The 19,159-nt window shown below is 32.2% G+C and overlaps 1 long non-coding RNA gene across 1 annotated transcript in view; it reads right to left on the bottom strand.

Moving 5' to 3' along the window:
• LOC106997013 (uncharacterized) overlaps nucleotides 1–19,159 on the bottom strand; it is a 221,925-nt gene that overhangs the window by 50,971 nt on the left and 151,795 nt on the right. The gene's annotated exons all lie outside the window — the stretch shown is intronic.

The following is a 19,159-nucleotide window of genomic DNA, read 5'->3' as shown; positions in this document are numbered from 1 at the left end:
GTAGATTAGAAAGATAAAATCATAGTACACTGATAATAACCAACCTCCCCAATCCCCCCAAAAAGATATCCATGCCCTAATTTCTGGAACCTGTGAATGTTATTTTATCTGACAACAAAAGGTTATGTAGATGTGATTACATTAAAGATCTTGAGTTGGAGACATTATCATGGATTAACAGAGTAGACTCTAAATGGAATCACATGCATTCTTATAAAAGGGAAGTAGAGGGATATTTTACGGCAGAGGAAGAAAAAAAGAAGGCAATGTGATGACCAAAGCCATGACTAGAGTGACACAGCTTTGAGCCAAAGAATGTCTGCAGCCATTAGAAGTTGAGAGAGGAAAGGAACAAAATCTCCCTTTGAGCCTCCAGACGGAATGTAGCCATCTTGATTTAAACCCAGTGGTACATACTTTGGACAATATTTTGAGCATGCAAAACCATGAGAGAATACATTTCTGTTGTTTTGAACCACAAAGTTTGTGATAATTTGTTACAGCAGCAACAAGAAACTAATACACAAGTCAATTATAGTTATGACATTATATTTTCTTGTTTATCATCAATGTCTAAACAAATGCGATTCATCCTATCTCTAGAAACGGCCAATAACGTGTTCAACAAATATTAATGCTGAAAATGCCTTGCCAGATCTTTCATCTCAAGTGGTTTCATTGACTGCCCATATGCTGAAAATTTTAAAATTTATATTTCTGTATTTCAGAACTCCCCTGCACTGCAAATTAGTGTTTTCAAATATCTCCTGTGCATTGACACCTATTTGTTCCACAGTCATAAAAATAAATGCTCAACATTGCTAAGCAACAGATAAAGGCAAATTAAAATTACAATGAGAAATAAATTTACACCAGTTGGAATAGTCATTATTAAAAAGACGAAAAATAACATGTCTCAGCCAGGTGTGTCTGCCTTGTCCCATCGCCTGTGAGTTTCAAATTGCTAAGCCTCCACTTAGTAAGGGCTATATGGAACGTAGGAAAGTATATGTACATGAAATATGTATAAGAAATAGAGGCTGAAGATGATATCATATATTTATGATGAATATTGACTACTAATTTGTTTCATTGATTGTTTGCCCATTTTGCGATAAACTCTTTTTAGCAACAATGAACCAAAAATATTTAATTCTAAAGAATAGGTGTTTAATAAAAAAATTCAGTAATAACAATTGACAATGAACATAAAACTTGCACAAAGTATTTCTTGATATTTCTCATCTAGCATATGTGGGGCCATATAAATATTACAAACCCCATAAAAGCTAGGTAATAAATCTTCAGAAAAAAAATATCAGCATGAGTTTAACGATTAGTACTTTTAAAAGGAAAACCATGTCAGTATTAATAGATGTTGGTTTAATTCATATAGTCATGGAAAACAGGTTTCACTGAAATGTGACTTTTCATTTAGAATAAATGACTACTCAAAATTATTTTCCTTCTTTTTCAATCTCAGGTTTTCTTGTGTGCATGAAAACAGTATAGGGACAACTGTTTATGGAGTAGGTCTATTTTCAAAAAAACTTTGCAAACAGTTAAATGATGTGTGGTTCAAATTAGTCTCAACAGTTATTTCAAATACAAAGTTTTATTAAGCACAATAGTAATTATATTTTCATATAACTCATGGACTCAAACTTTTAGAAATTAATTTTTCTATGGTAAAACATGGGAGAATTATTGAACATTATTCTGAATAGTTAGAATTTCAACCATGAAGAACGAAATGATATGCTTTTAGGGAAATAAAAATATAAATGCTTTATATTTTATTTTTTGCACTCTATCTGTTTTATGTTTTTCTGAATTTATGTTTCTAATGGCATTTGTTTAGACATTGATGACAAACAAGAAAATATAATGTCATTTCTATAATTGACTTGTGTATTAGTTTCCTGTTGCTTTTGTAACAAATTATCACAAACTTTGTGGTTCAAAACAACAAAAATGTATTTGCAGATCAAAAGTCACGATAGAGAATTAAGAAACGCATGAAATATAAATATATTTGGAATTAATTCCATTAAATCATAACAAGTTGTAATATTTTACCAGCCTAATAATATACCAAGCTGTATACTACAGCTTCTATACAGACACACAAACACATACACATTAAAATGAAGCTTTACACTTTCTCTCTTTGCTGCTTATCATCAGTTAAATTATAGAAATAGTTTAAACTTTACTAAACAACCTTGTAAGCCAATCTAAGTGTCCTACTATGGGATTGAAATGTGTTGTGAATGGTTTTTCTAAATTTGTTATTTATTTACTCATTTATTTAAATTTTTTTCTAGGCCTCTCATACCTAGTTCTTACTCAGTTACTTTTAAAAAACTTTTTTATGTTGGAAATCTAATAAAATTACCCAAAAATGTCAACATTGACACAGAAAATTGAAATTATTGAAATTAAAAACTGGAAATAGAATAGTATTCCATGGTGTATGTGTACCACGTTTTCTATGTCCAGCCTATCATTGATGGGCATTTTCATTTATTCCATGTATTTGTTATTGTGAATAGTGTTGCAATGAACATACACATGCATGTGTCTTTATAAAAGAATAATTTATACTTCTTTGAGTATATACTCGGTAATGGAATTGTTGGGTCAAATGGTATTTCTGTTTTTAGGTCTTTGGGGAATTGCTGCGCTGTCTTGCACAATGGTTGAACTAATGTACACTCCCACCAACTGTGTAAAAGTGTTCTTTTTTCCCCACAACCTCACCAGCATTTGCAATTTTCTGACTTTTTAATAATAGCCATTCTGACTGGTGTGAGATGGTATCTCATTGTTGTTTTGATTTGCATTTCGAGGGTAGAGGGAGAAAGGAGGGAGAAGATAAGGAAAACTTACTAATGGGTACTAGCCTTAATATACGGGTAATAAAATAATCTGTTTACAACAATCCTCCATGACACAAGCTTACCTATGTAAAAAACCTGTCCATCTACCCCTGAACTTAAAGGTTTAAAAAATATGACATTCATGTTTTATATTAATTGGAAATGTATGGAATACATAGACTAAATTCCGAGGAAGTTAAATGGAAAAAAAAAAAAAAAAAAAAAAGAATAACACTTTTCTCTATTGTAATGAACTGAATGCTTATGTTCCCCGGAATTTATAGGTTGAAAACCTAACCCCTAATGCAATGTTATGAAAAGATATAGGCCTTGGGGAAGTGTTTAGGTCATGAGGGTGAAGTCCTCATGAATAGTTAGTGTCCTTATAAAATAAACTTCAGAGAGCTCTCTAGCATTCTTTTTGTCGTGAGGATTCAATGAGTTGAGAGTCTGTAACCTCACCAGAGCCCAATTATGCTGGCACTCTGATCTCAGACTCCCAGCCTCTAGAACTGTGAAAAATACATTTCTATTGTTTTTAAGACACTGTCTATTTTTTTGTTATAGCAGACATGTACAGAATTGACTAAAACATCCACAGAAACAAACAAACAAAAATAGGAAATTTGATGATGAGAGTTCAGTGTACATAATTTATTTATGTATTTATTTACTCATTTATTTTTTAGAGCCAGGGTCTTCCTCTGTCACCCAGGCTACAGTGTAGGGGCACAATCATATCTCACTGTAACCTCAAACTTCTAAGGTCAGGTGATTCTCCCACCCTCCCCACCCAGCCTCTGTATTAGCAAGAACTCATAGGCATGTGCCACCATGCCCAGCTAATTTGTGGTTGTTTGTTGTTGTTGGAGAGATGGGGTGTCACTATGTTGCCCCGCTAGTCAAGAACTCCTGGCTCAAGCAATCCTCCCTACTCAGCCTCCCAAAGCATTGGGATTACAAGTGTGAGATACTGTGCTGGCCCATAATTTACTTTTCAAAATCTATAATTGATCTACAGAACAACTTGTCTTCTGAGAGAAAGTTCTGAAGGTGCTTTTTTAAGAAATTGAATAAATTAATATTTTTTACACAAATAGAATGAAATTGAACCCTTTGTTTTTGCAGCATCTAAATTTGTCAAGATTTATAAAAGAACCATAGGATCACCTTATTTTATGGGTGTTGTTACATAAAAGTATTTGTTGAAGAAAGTTATTCTGAATAAAAGCAAAAAGACAGTGCCAGTTAAAATGTGTAGACTTAAATTTTTCAATATTTCAATAAAAAATAGAATGAAGGATATAATTAATTTAGTAGAATTAACCCTGAGCTTACTGAAACCTTAGGAAAAATATATAAGAATTTTATCAATTAAAAATATATATTTTTGGCCTGTAGAACTGTAACAATAGAAACAATAGCATCAATAAACTATTTCAAATTTATTAGCCTTAAAGTGCAACTATGAAGAAAACTATGAGGAGCATCTGAACATACATTCTTTAGTGACTTGATTTTAGAGACAGATATGGCTAATTGCCAAAAACATATGAATATGAATCAAAAATAATCATTCCACCTAATTTTAAAAGTAATTTTTAATCTTTTGCTTCACTTTGGTATACACGGGTATACCTTTTTGTTACATAAATAATTTTATTTGTACAAAATAATATTTTTTAAATAGTTTTTTAATAAAAGATTGTTTATATGTTCAACAGCATAAAAATCAACAAAATCATTAATAAATAAATGTCAATATTACAAAGTTTTGATTATTTTATAATCTCCTTTCACTTTCATAAGTTTTCTGATTTGGACTAAAAAATTCATCCTATCCAAATCTGAAATCATAGAGCCATCTGGGGATCTTCCTTCTCCTTCCTTGTGCTGACTTCACATACACTTACTTACTATAGCCTACCAAGTTTTTCAGAATATTTTCTTCTTCATCTTTACCTCACTGGTTTAGTGTAGGCCTTCATCATATCTTGCAAAAATCTGTGGTAACCTCCTAGTTCAATCCCTGTCTCTTCTCTACAAACGCTCAACTCATTAGTCCTACTGCTATCACACAAATTTTCAAAAAGGAAAATCAGATTTTGTTATCCAAAGGTATCAATTTCCTCAATCAGGGGTGTTTTCTAACCATAGTCTAAATACCAAACACATTACATAAAATTGTGAAGTATTTTATTAATTAGTCTTTGCTTTTGTCTTCAACCATTTAGCTTGTTCTTCTTCATTCATCTCTGATCATATGTTCCTCCTCTTTGCCTTTGCACGTGATTTTTCTGCTCCCCAGAGTAAACACTTGCCTAAAGTACTTGGAAATTCTCTTGTTAGATTTCAAAACCTAGTTCAAGTGATATTCTTTTCTCTGTGAATATTTTCTTGTCCATATTGCAAAGATGAAATTATACTTCTCTTTGTCCCACACTATATATGATGTGTGCATGTGTAATTATATGTGTGTGTGTAGTGGTAGTAGTAGCTCTTATTACACTAGATTTTAATTATTGTTTTGAGTCTGCCTTGCCTTCTGGACTTTGAGACACTGAATGCTGACTTTTAGTTTTATCCATTGAAAATGGACAAATGCCTATTCCAAAGAGATACTCAGGAAAAAAAAAAAAAAAAATCTTTGCTTCCTCAGTAGCTGGAAGGAAGAATGAAGGACATATACACTGACTGTTCAAATTTATCTGTATTTCAGCATATTATGTGTTTGTTGAGGATGTATAAACACACACAAAACCAATGCAAAATTTACACAAAATAAAAAGGCAAAAACTGAACTGATAAAGAATGATAAAGAACTCACATGCTTTTTTTTTTTTTGTCAGATATGTGTGTTTTTTTCTTTTGTTTTGTCTCCTAGATTTGGAAGTTTGCCCTCAACAATGTTGATCACTGAATCTGACAGAAACCCCTGCATCTGGTGTATTTAGTTAGAAAATCTCTGGATTATTTAATAATCTAGTTTTTCATTGGATTGTCATCACAAATGGCATAAACTTTACTGTATATCAAAAACATTTTGTATATTTAAATTGCAATTTATTTTGTATTAGTGTTGTTATAATAACTAGCAAATTTAATTTCTCTGTCAATTTCTATAACTGATGCAACTATATTATCTAAAACCTAATTTGGGGGATGAAATTTTAATATAAAGCATCAATTTACTTGTAATTGTCCAAAACCTTTTGTCTTATTTCCAGTTGTTCATGAAATAGACTATAACCATCCAATACATTACACAATAAATTATTTTTCTTGAATTAAACATGTACACTTTCCAAACCTATACTTTCTGTGTCTTCTTCTGTTTGTTCAAGAAAGCTATTTTACAATTGTGTCAGGTACAAGTATAGATTTAAAAGAATCTTAATTATATTTGCTAATTGGTAGTATATTAATTCTTATTCTACCTTCTAACCTCATAAATAGTAGGTTCAGTTGTGTCTGTATGTCTGTGAGTGTGGGAGTTTTGGACTCATCCATGGCTGCATTAAATTTGATGATCATAAAAATGAAAATTGGTATTGGTGAAAATGACAATTATGGTGACAGACATAATTATCTGTTTTTTGATAAACAATATGATTTCATGGATATGTGTTATTAGATTCACATTATTGATCAAAGAACTAAATTTAAGAGCAGTGACTTGACCACATGCATTCTACATGGATGAGGATGGACATAAACAGGTCAAATTTAATGTTGTTTTCATTATGTATGACTATAATTCAGGAGTCTATTTGATTACATTTGATACTTACAAAATTAAAATTAGTAGACTGATATGGTACCTTTTTCAGGATAATTTGTTTATGATTTTCAAGTAATATCTTGAGTACAAACTGTTTTTTTAATGATAAGTAGAAAAATTTTGGCAAGGTGCGGTGGCTCATGCCTGTAATCCCAGCACTTTAGGAGGCTGAGGTCAGTGTTCGACACCAGCCTGGCCAAAGTGGCGAAATCCCATCTCTACTAAAAAGATAAGAATTAGCCAGGAATGGTGGTGTGAGCCTGTAATCCCAGCTACTCGGGAGGCTGAGGCAGGAGAATCACTTAAACCTGGGAGGAGGAGGTTGCAGTGAGCTGAGATCATACAACTGCACTCCAACCTGGGCAACAGAGTGAGACTCTGTCTCAAAAATCAATCAGTCAATCAATCAATCAACTAATCGATCAATAGGAAAATATTCCAGCACTTTCAAATAGCAGATTTTCTCACTCTAAAATATAACGTAGTCAATTGAGCACTATTCATAAAGAGGACAACAATATACATCCAGAGAAGGAGATTATACATATTACCAACTCTTCTAAATTTAGAAACACATGCTGCATTTCCAGGCACTTGGGCAAATTTGAGCAATTTGAGATTCTAAGAAATATGAAAGTAAAGTTTTTTTTGTTTGTTTTTTTTTTTTTTTTTTTTTTTTTATGAACAGCAACATCAACCATGAGACCAGCATTTAAACTGAGAGAGCAGAGATCCAGGAATTGTGAACATATGGAGGAAATTATTTACAACAGTAATTATCTTATTAGTTGTCTTGCAAAATGAACATTTAAAATTGAAATGTTCTTCACTAAAATCAGGCCAATCTGCTTCTATTAGAAAGAAAGAGATATGTAAAATAGTCAAGAGTATGAACATTGTTGAATATTAAGAATTTGTAGCCAAAACTATTCCTTAAATGCATATTCCCCATTTTCTTTCTAAATGAGTTATAAAATCACATATGAGTTTTCTTTCAAATAATTTGCTTGAGAAACACTTTGTGGTTGGTACAAGTGCCAGCCCACTATTACTGACATAAAAATAGAGAAATACTCTATCTAAACCCTGGGCTTCATTTTACTGCATAAAGAGTTAATAGTTTTTCAGTGGAGAAACCAGTATCAATCATATCACTAAATAATAGTTACCTACCTGCCAGGTAACTGTGATTTTTGGCATCGTAGGCATACAGTGATAGCTTGGCCAAATATTGTTTATATTACTGCCATTTAATTCCCAGAGGTACTCTTTGGCTTTCTAAATTGATCTGACATCTGTAGTTCTTCCAGGAATAAGGTTTAAAAATATAACAGTGATTCTGTGGATAGGTATATAGAAATATAGGAATCCAAGTATACATTTTTTTCCATTTGGGAATTATAATACATTCTCTAGCTATTGTAAACTTTTCAAATATACGTATTTGCTCTTGATGTAAAGCGAAGTATAGTCAAATGATAAAAGTTCAAAGCACTAGAGTGATATTGCTAAAATTTTATGTATCTGAAAATTAGATTTTTTAAAAAGCAGAGTTTAAAGTCTATTCCTTCACACTGTGTTAAATATAAATTTCATGGATTTATTACTCTCCATTTAATCTCCTTATTGCTCTCTTAATTTAACTTGAAACTTCCGGTTTTGCATCACTTTCCTAGACTAGAACCATAATATTCATGTTGATGTTATCCCCAGTCTTTTAGAGACTGTCTAACAAATGAGTTTTATAATTATTATCATTTTTTTGGACTGCATTATTTTCTATTAATAGTTTCTCAATATTACTCTTCTCCATCAGGAGCTACTCAAAAGTATCAATTTTGTCTTTTTTCTTTTTGCTATTGTTATTGTTTTATGGATTGTTGGACTTGGTTACTCATCTGCTGCATACCAAATTTTCTCTTTAGCATACTTTTGTGTCAATGTAGTTATTTCTAATTTACCCAAAACTCTCAAACATATATATGTGTGTGTGTGTGTGTGTGTGTCTTATTTTGGGGGGCTTTATTTTAAACAACTCTAAAAGAAAATTATAATATATGTTTTCCTCTTGTTACATTAATTCTCTTCTAAATTGAATACTGAGTGAATTTAAAACAGCATTTCTAAATGTTGTAATATATGTTGAAAGGCAGAAAAATTTTCAAGGACTAAATAACTTTATGAATCATTTGATTAAATGTCATTAAATAGGGATCTTTCCTGCAAAACCTTAAAGAATATTTTACAGGCTAATGAACTTAATAAATCTCTAATAGATCTTCCAAACTCATTTGCCCAAATAATTTTTTTCTTGTCCAAGAATCCTATAGATTACCATTTATCCAAAACCAGTTTAGGATGAATGTGGATTACATGTAAATCATTTCAATATTATATTGTACATAACCTCTCTCTCTCTCTCTCTCTCTCTCTCTCTCTCTCTCTCTCTCATATTATCCTCCCATTCCAAAAGAAATACCTAGTATGTTCCTATTATTCTTCTAGGGGATAGGAATAGAGTGATAAAAAAGAGTAGAAAAAGTCACTGCTCTTAATACAGTATATGTCTAAAGGAAATAAAAATAATATACATGTAAAATAAATTCAAGTAGAGATGAGTACGATGCCCCAAACACCATATAATACAGCAGATAAAATAGAGAGAACTGAGGTAATTATTTAGATCTCAGGGCAATTCTCTCTGAGATGTCACTTGAGCTCAGACCTCAATGAAAAGAGAAAGCCAGACATGTGACGATCAGAGTGCAGAGAATGCCAAGAAAAGAAGAAAGCAGGCACAAAACTCTAAGGATGGAAATAAGTTTAGTGCTTTCCAGGAATGTAGAGCATCAAGTGTGGTTAGAATAAAATCAGTGAGGAAAAAGAGATAGGCAGTGGAGAGGGAGGCAGTGACTAGATCATGGATAGACTAGTGTGGAGCTTTGATTTTATTCGAAGTGCAATGAGAAGCCATTGGAGGGTTTTGAGCAGAGGAATGACATGAATTTTAAAAGATCACATTGGCAGCTGTGTGAAGAATGGCTAATTAGGGGGAAAAAAGTTGAAACAGACAAACCATTAAATAGACTATTGCATTTTCCCAGAAAGGGAAGATTTCTTGGGCAAGAGTAGTAGCAAAGCAAATAAGAAGTATTTTGAAAAGAAATAACAGGATTTGCTGATGGATAGAATGTGGGTACTGTGAGGAAGAGAATAAACGATAATTCCTAGGCGAGATTAAACAACGGAGTCAATGTGACACTGATAATTAATATGAGAAAGACTGGAGGGGGAGGATGGAGAATAACACAAGGATGAGAAGATAATTATGCTTTGAGACCCAACAGGAGAAATGAAATAAACAACTAGTTAAATAAATGTGAAGCTAAGAAGAGACATAAAGCCTGGAGAGCGTTCACTAGAGATGATAGTATGAGTTGTGGGACTGGACAGGGTAATTAGAGAGACACAGTTGACAGAGAGAAAACGAAAATCCATGACCAAACCCTGGTAAATACATATATTTTGAAAATGTTAAGTTTATAAGTTTTACACTTATAAATTTATAAATTATAGATTATAAATTATATAGATTATATAAATTTATATAAATTATATAGATTATATAAATTATATAAATTATATAGTTTATATAAATTATATAGTTAAATTATATAACATACAAATTATATAAATATAACTTATATTTGTATAATTTATAAGTCATATCATATTAACTTATATTTGATATATTTATATATAATTTAAAATATAATATGTAAATATGATATAAATATGTTATATGTATATATTATATATTATGTAATATAAATAATATATAGAAATATGCTATAATATATTTCTATAAATGATTATAAATTATATAAATTTATAATTTATAAATTTATAGCAATTATAAATATGTAGCAATTTACAAATTATACATTTTTAAAAATTATTCTGTGCATTGAGCAATGAGCATATTTCAAGATGCTTCAGTATCCTCAGAATTTACAGACCACGGTTCTGGGGAAATCCAAGTATAAAGCTACTAGATTAGACCTAAATCATCAGATACTGGAATCATATTCTCAAACAATATAACTCTGCGAAGGTAAAAATCTGGAGCCATATCATTCAGAAGCAATAAAACTGTTACATTTTCTACCTCCTTATTTTCTCAAAAGAACTACAATTCAATTTTTGGTATCATATTAAGGCATAACGAGTTGATTTTCTGAGAGGATAATTGAAACATCATTAACACTTATTCAGACAGGGAAACTTTGAAAAGTGATTCAGGTCATTACTAAGCAAAACTTTACATTAGGAGCTCTATTAGAATAGACACTTCATTGCCATAGGATCTAGAGACTTCTTTTCAAATACTATCACTATTGCAATGTACGTAATATTTGATAAATTCCACCTGAAGACATGTTGCAGCAATTAAAACAACTGCACAGAAACCCAGTAAGTTTACGATAATAAAATTCATCTGCATAGAAATATCTATCATCTATTTTTCTATCACTTAGTATGCCCATATATCATCTATAATCAATTAGCCAGTTTATATGTTGTCCTCTAGATATAATCTACACTTTTTTTTATTTCTAGAAGCAAATGTATTTTCTTTTTTCATTTCTACAAGAAAATATCCTACTGATGTGATTACATTGTTCCCAAGACAACTGAAAAGCAAGATTAATGAAAGATTCTATTTAAATATCTGCTTAAATTAGGGTAGCTCTTGAGAAAACTGAAGATTGCATAATAAGAAAAAATAACATAAATATTTAGAGAGTTATTAAGAAATTAATTACTAGATGCATAACAGTATGTATTATGGTTATGGCTATAAATATATTCTATTAATATGTTTTTACTAGGAAATAACTAGTTGGTTGTGTGTCAGCAGTTCTCATTTTTTAAAATACACGTAATTACATTCTGACTTTAGTACACTATGGATGGTGATAGACTACACCACCCATAGCTGTGAGGATTTACAAGGGAAGGCTCTATTTCTAAAGCCAGGGAGTGCTTCTAAATTGTGGCAATCTCTTACTTCCAGCCTAAGTTTGCTTTAGATTAGGTAACCTCAGTTTTCACTATTCTTTTGAACATGATGTAACATAGTGGTAGTGAAGAATAGGCGAGTGGAGGAAAATAGTAATAAAACTAACACTGAACAGAAAAGGTCTGAATCATTGCAGCAGTCAAAGGGGAAGGAAATAAGCTATCACCAACAATTGGCTGGATTTGGTATGAAAGCATGGAACATTTGAAAATTAGCTGCTGTAATAAAATGGAAATTTCCTGTAGAGTTTTAAAAAGACATAAAGAAATGATTTTATAATTTCATCAACATTTTCAAATATACTTCTGTAGCATTTGCATATTTCCACTTTTGTCCTCTTTAATGAAATGCATAATTATTTATTATTAAATATTTCTGATAGCTCAATTATATTAAAAAGTACTGAAAAACTGTGTTATGTCATTCTTAGTTATGAGCCAAACATTAATGCTTGTGCTTATAATTTTAAAATATTCTACCTGTATTTACTTTAGCATTTATAAATCAAGTGAGGTTAACACATTTCAAAGACTTTATTAGCCATAGCATCATCCAAAGTTACTTGTGGTTGTGAAGAATAATAAGTAATACTCCTGACCACAAACAGCTGGAAATTTGGTTTGGAAAAAAAAATTAAAATTATATGGAAATGTAATCATTATATAATAAGAATTATATTACTGTTCAAATAAATATTTTTAAATGTCATTAATAAATAGCAAAACTGTAAATATGTGAAAGCCACAAATCTTGACATATTTCACTTATGTGGAAAGGTTTAGGTGGAAATGGAAATTAGGTTTAGGTGGAAATATGAAAGATATCTTTGTTTACCTCCAGAAATCTCAAAAGTTTTAATACTTTTGTTATCCATGTTTATGGCTTTCTTTAATTATGGGACATCATAGTGAAATACATAAGAAAGAGTAAATTCTGTTAAGAAAATGGTTTCAATAAATCCATTTTGAATTTAACTGATGGAAGCTTCAAATCGATTACATTCAACAACTATGCATTTTATGTCTACTATGTGCAAGACAAAATGCTAGATTTTTTTGATAATGTTTTAAATATATTTCCTTATTTTACTGATAGGATCAACCAAATATAGCCTATTCAAACCGTAAAAAATATAAGGCTGCCAGACTGACTTAATCCAGAAAGGTCACTGATTTGTTACTCCCTATGAAAATGTTCAGCCTACTTTGCATACCAAACAGCTCCAAATTGAAAAGACATATTAATTCCATAGAAACTGGGTCAAAATGTGAATATAATACAAACTGAAGTTCACCATCATTTTTTATGAAGACATATAGACAGAATGGCTGTACTTTACAAACTGGTACCTATTCTAAAGTGTAAGACATTTTATTGAAAAAAGAATAAAAGTATGAAAATATTTAAACTTACATAAAAAGAAACATAATCTCATGCTCCTAATTTTACACTCTAGCACACTAAAACATATATGAATAATTCTTTTAAACAATTGAAATACTTATGTGTATGTTGTTAAGAATATTTCTGTTTCTTATGAATGTTTGTCTGTAGTCTTGCCCTGTCCAAAGTGGTAGCAGCTTGATACATGTGGATATTGAGATTGGAAAAGTGACTCAACCAAATTGAAATGTGCTATAAGTTTAAATTATGCCAAAATTTCATAGACTTAGTACAAATCAAAGAATAAAATAATCTTTCATTGAGGTCATTTATATTGATTATATGTTGAAATAATAATATTCTCAATGTATTGCTTAAATAAAATAGATTATTAAAATTAACCTTACCTCACTTATTTCCATTTTCTCATGTGACTGCTAAAAATGTATAAATTATATATGTGGCTCACATTATATTGCATTTGAACAATGTTGGACTATATGGTATTCACTTGCTACTTTTAATGATCAAATAATATTCTTAGATGGTAATTAATGACAGTATTATTAACACTCTAATATTGCATATTCTGGAGGCTTCAATTAAGTTATTTCAACTCTGGAAAATACTACAATGAATACAAATATTTATAGGTTTCTATTTCTATCAAATTATTTTATGAGAATAAAGTGGTAGAAATGTATCAAGCCAAAGGTCATAGATATCCTTACAGATCTTGTTACATATAACTACACTGCATTTTGTGGAAAGGTTATATACATTTATAATGCCTACAGCCAAAAAATTAGTATACTAGGTTCACCAAAACCATTCTGGAGTTAGTTGTATAAAAAAAGAGAAAAAAATTCTCTCTTAGCGACTACAAAATTATCTCTCAAAGTTACTTTAGTTTACATTTTTAGTTTTTACAGATGATGAATGTATATTTTTGTATTTACTAATGCATATTCTGTAATTTTTCTCCTCTTAGCCTTTGCCCGTTTATTTGAATTTTTATAAGTTTCTTATAAATCTAAAGAAAATATGAGTACTTCAGTAAAAGAGCTGAGCATCTGTATTAGATCTGACAATTGTTGAATGCATACTTTTTTTCAATTCCTGTGCTAGTGTTAGTGACAGGAGACAGACAAATTCCTAGGCAGACAGTGACGGGTTCCTGGTGAAACCTGGCCTTCGAGTCAAGGACAGTTTAAAGCCTGAAAACTAAGCTGCCAGTTCTGGATAGAGTCCAAGACTGGAGTGAGAACTTCTATCCCCATCTTACCCACTCTCCTTTGATTAGTTTCTTCTGAATTATGTCTCTTAACCAATCAAATGGTGCTTTTTCCAAGACCACATATATTAATCCATTCTCATGCTGCTAATAAAGGTATACCTGAGACTGGGTAATTTGTAAAGAAAAAGAAGCTTAATAGACTCACAGTTCTCCATGGCTGGGGAGGCCTCACAATCATGGTGGAAGGTGAAGGAGGAGCAAAGACATGTCTTACATGATGGCAGGCAATAGAACATGTGCACAGGAATTGTCCTTCCATCAGATCTCATGAGACTTATTCACTATCACAAGAATAGCATGGGGAAACTCACCTCCATGATTCAATTACCTCCAACTGGCCCTTGCATGACATGTGGGGATTACGTGAACTATAATTCAAGATAAGATTTCAGTGGGTACACAGCCAAACCATATCACCACACATGGACAAATCAGCATGTACTCCCCCATTCAAAACCTATAATAACCCTGAACTCAGCCTCACAGATGACTGCCCACTTTTGCATTCCCTGTCATTACTGAGAACTTTCTTTCTGTCATTTGATAAAATTCTAGTCTGCCTTACTCTCTGGTGTCCTTGTACCTTATTCCTCTTGGTCGTGGGACAAGAACCCAGAACTCACTAAACTATGGGTGTGAAACAGCTGTAATACTCCTGCTTGCAGAGTTGCCGGCAGTGAGAATAAAAGAGCTGTAACACTCCCTTTCATTCGCTGAGCTACAGGAGCGAAGAAGCCACTTAGCACCACTCCCTCTTGCTCACTGAACTACTGGAATGGAAAAAGCCATAACACTAGTAATTTTAAAATATTTAAAAAATATTTATTTTGCATTTAATTTTCACCATATCCTTCAACATAGATATTGCAAATCCCACTGAAGAAACTGAAATATCAGTTTAAATAAATTTACAAAGAATCAACAATCTGTTAAGAGAAAAGGACTAGGCAGATTGTCTTCAAAGCCTTTATTCTTTCCGTTAAATAACTTGGTCCCTATATAATAAGTAATGACTTGTTTGTATCACACATGGTACATTTTCTGCTTTTTTCTGCCATTTAAATATACATTTGCTATGTAAAAAAATACAAATAGGCAAACCAACACAAACCCTCTATTGTGGCAGATTTTTTCTGAAACTTTTAATGTGGTAAAAGGGAGAAATTCTTGAAATATCAGAAAAACTGAGATTAAAAAGCTGGATTTGGGGAAATGACGATAAGAAAATAATGGGATTTACATTTGGATTTGGATAAAAGTCTATAATGTAGGCATTTGTGGAAAGATTTTACTGCATTCAGAAAATATTTGCTGAATATATAAAATAATCTAGCGGCCAAGGACATGAGGCAGAGTAACTTCCTACCCAAGTGACAAGTAATTATAAGAACAAAACAAATGTTGCCTAAGTATGTCACAGAAAAATTCAGTTAAAAGTGGCATCTAATCTCTATAGATGAGAAATAATTTATTTAGTAATCAAGGTGGTGAAGGATGTTCCAGGCAGAGGAAATGGCATGAACACATAGATATGAAAAGATTAGACATGTTTAAAAATGCTGAAAATCTAGGTTTTATTAATGTTTAGATGCCTGTTAATTGAGAGGAGATGTATTAGAATGAATCTTAATTATTATTTATTGAGGACATTTTCCCCAACACTATGATAAGTGTTTTTCACATATTTCTTCAATTCTCCTAATTTCTTTATGATCCCATTTACGAACAAGGTCCTATGCTTCAAAGACATAAATAACTTAAGTTCACACCCTTGCTAAATGGTTGTATCCAGTATCAAACCCAATCCTTACTGACTACAGCATCCTATTCTTTAATTAACACATTTTTAGTTGTGTGAGGAGGACCTTGTAGATGTTTTGATGTATTTTCTGGGGAAGGGACGGGTAACATTGAATTAAAATTAACTTTAAGACAAATATGATTAATGATGCTGCTTGTGGCCTGAAGACGGGAAGAAGCCAGTTAGAAGGCTACATGGGAGATCTGAGAAGAATCAATGAGTATCCCAAACAGAAGCTAGATTGCACAAAACTGGGAGATTTCTAATCTACATAAGAATTAGAGTAATAACACCTGGAGACTCCCTACTTTAAATAAGTGAAAAAGAGAGAGAAATTACGAAAGACTACTGTTGTTTAGCTTGAAAAATCAATTGCTGGCCATTATGCTGTTAGTGTGAGAAGGGAAGTAGGAAAGAAAAAGTGAGTGAAGACAGTGAATTTAAATGTTTAGTTTTGAATTACCAGATCCTAGAGAATATAAAGCTAAAGATATAGAAAAGTCAGTTGAACATATAGATCTAACACTGAAATGAAAGATTAGAGAGGAAAGTGTATGTTTCTTCATTGGCCTGAGGCTGTCATTTAAAACTACTGAAAGAGGGCTGGACGTGGTGGCTCACACCTGTAATCCCAGCACTTTGGGAGGCTGAGGCCAGGAGTTCAAGGCCAGCCTGACCAACATGGCAAAACCTCGTCTCTAATGAAAACACAAAAATTAGCCAGGCTTGGTGGCGCACACCTGTAATCCCTACTGGGGAGGGTGAGGCAGGAGAATCGCTTGAACTCAGGAGGCAGAGGTTGCAGTGAGCTGAGATCGTGCCACTGCACTCCAGCCTGGGTGACAGAAAAAGGCTCAATCTCAAAAACAAAAACAAAACAAAACAAACAAAACACTACTGAAAGAGAGAAGATTAAGCAATCAACTAGAATGTGACTGCAATAGAGATATGACAGGAGAGAAGACCTTAGAAATACCAAGTGAGGCTACAGTGGACCAGGAATGTGAAGATGCTACCTGAGACCAAAAAGGGATGGTAGGGGTGATGGGTATATAAGAAGAGAAGAAAGAAAAAAGGGACATCAAAAAGACATTACAGAAGAATCTTAAGAAGTAAAGAAAGGTCAAATGCCACAGAAAAATTAAGCAGATTGATGATGAAAAAGAGGCTATGGAATTTAATAATTAAGAGGTCTTGAATGACCTTAAGCAAAGCATATTGTGTCAACTGTCTGTGTGTGAGAAATTCAAATTTAAGTTGTGTTTCCACTTAAAATAGCAGTGACAATAACAATAGTAATCACTCTGAGAAAATTTCAGCCAGCTTTAAGGGGGTTAAAGAAGGCCTAAGTCTCAAAGCCAGGTCCTCTAACTTCAGACTCCACACTCTTTCATACTTATCATACTGTGCCTCTTTTGGTCAATGGAGCCCCAGTTATTTTGAACAGTGAGGGAGATGCTGATATTCAGCAGGACAAGCCTGATATTTGACATCTGGGATTTAATGAATCTTGGATCTGCCATGCACAAGCTATGTGACGTTGTGAGCTTTGTTCCCTCATCTGAACCACAGAGAGAATAATAATATCCTCTTGAGGGTGGCTGGGAAAATTTAATGAGGAAGCAAGTGAGAAATGTGATAAGCAACTGTCATTAAAATAAATGTGTTTTTCCCCTTTAGTTTCTGTAAAAGAAATACTTTATATCTATTTTTAAAAGATGACAGGTTATTAGTAGCAGTTGTTTTCGGTTAGCTAGGCAAGTGAAAAAATACTGCTCAAACATGAGGATTTTTTTTTTTTTAAATAAAAGGAATTGGGCCATGTTCATAGCCAGAAAAACAAACAAACAAACAAACAAACAAACAAAAACCAGTTTCTGTAATTGCCCTACATGTCACCATGAACAGGATTGTGTATTTCACATTTTAAATCTCAGTTTTTATAATATTATGTCTGAAATTTATAGCTGGTTCTGAAAATATATTCAATAATATTCTTAAAAGCCTGAATTTAGAAAGCTCTCAATGTACTCTCTCCACAGTAAGAGGTACATAAATATTTTGCAGGGAAATGCATGAACATTTTCGTATACTTGGAAATGATTACATTTTCATTTTCAACATCTTGTATAGAAAAAATAATTTCTTTAATAGTGATTTTATGGAAATACTTAGAATTTTTATTAATAGTGTTGCCTAGTAGAAACAGGAAGAAGTAAGGTTAGCTAGGTGTGGTGGTGCATACCTGTAATTCTAGCTACTTGAGAAGCTGAGGCAGGAGAATTGTTTGAACCCTGGAGGTGGAGGTTGCAGTGAGCCGAGATCGTGCCGTTGCACTCTCGCCTGGGCAACAGAGCAAGACTTTGTCTCAAACAACAACAAAAAAAGAATTACATTTCCTGTTTTGTTCCCAAATAGCTTTGTTACTTCTGACAAGCCACCAAGTTTTCTTTCAGAGGTTATCTCAGATGAAAAAAATAGCTAAAATTATTAAATATTATGTTCTAGGCATTATGATTCCCATGTATTAAATAACTTAATCCTCTCAAGAAATGTGTGCAGGAACATTTTGTGGATAAGAAAACAGATACATAAGAGATTTTCTTAATTCACATTGCTAATAAATGTTAAGTGAGGATTAAAACCAAGAAGTTCCAGTACCAGAGTTTATTATGCCTTTCAGCATTGCTGTCCTTCCCTCTGGGATTCCATAGAATTCTGGAGATAAAGCAACTACAGAATGCATCAGCTGCTCTTCTTATTTCAAACATGAAGACAGTGAGGTATAGAAATGTTATAAGATACATCACGTTAGATCACAGTTAGATCTGGACTTGTCACCCAGATCCCACAACTTTCTAGTGCTTGTTTTACTACATTACCTTGACCTCTCTCTTCTGGGCATAAAATCGCGATTTTATAAAACCAGTTT

The sequence above is a fragment of the Macaca mulatta genome, chromosome 2 (genome assembly GCF_049350105.2).
Source record: "Macaca mulatta isolate MMU2019108-1 chromosome 2, T2T-MMU8v2.0, whole genome shotgun sequence".
NCBI classification, from domain to species: Eukaryota; Metazoa; Chordata; class Mammalia; order Primates; family Cercopithecidae; genus Macaca; species Macaca mulatta.
Note: the sequence above shows the minus strand (reverse complement) of the source record. Positions and strands in the feature narration are given on the sequence as shown.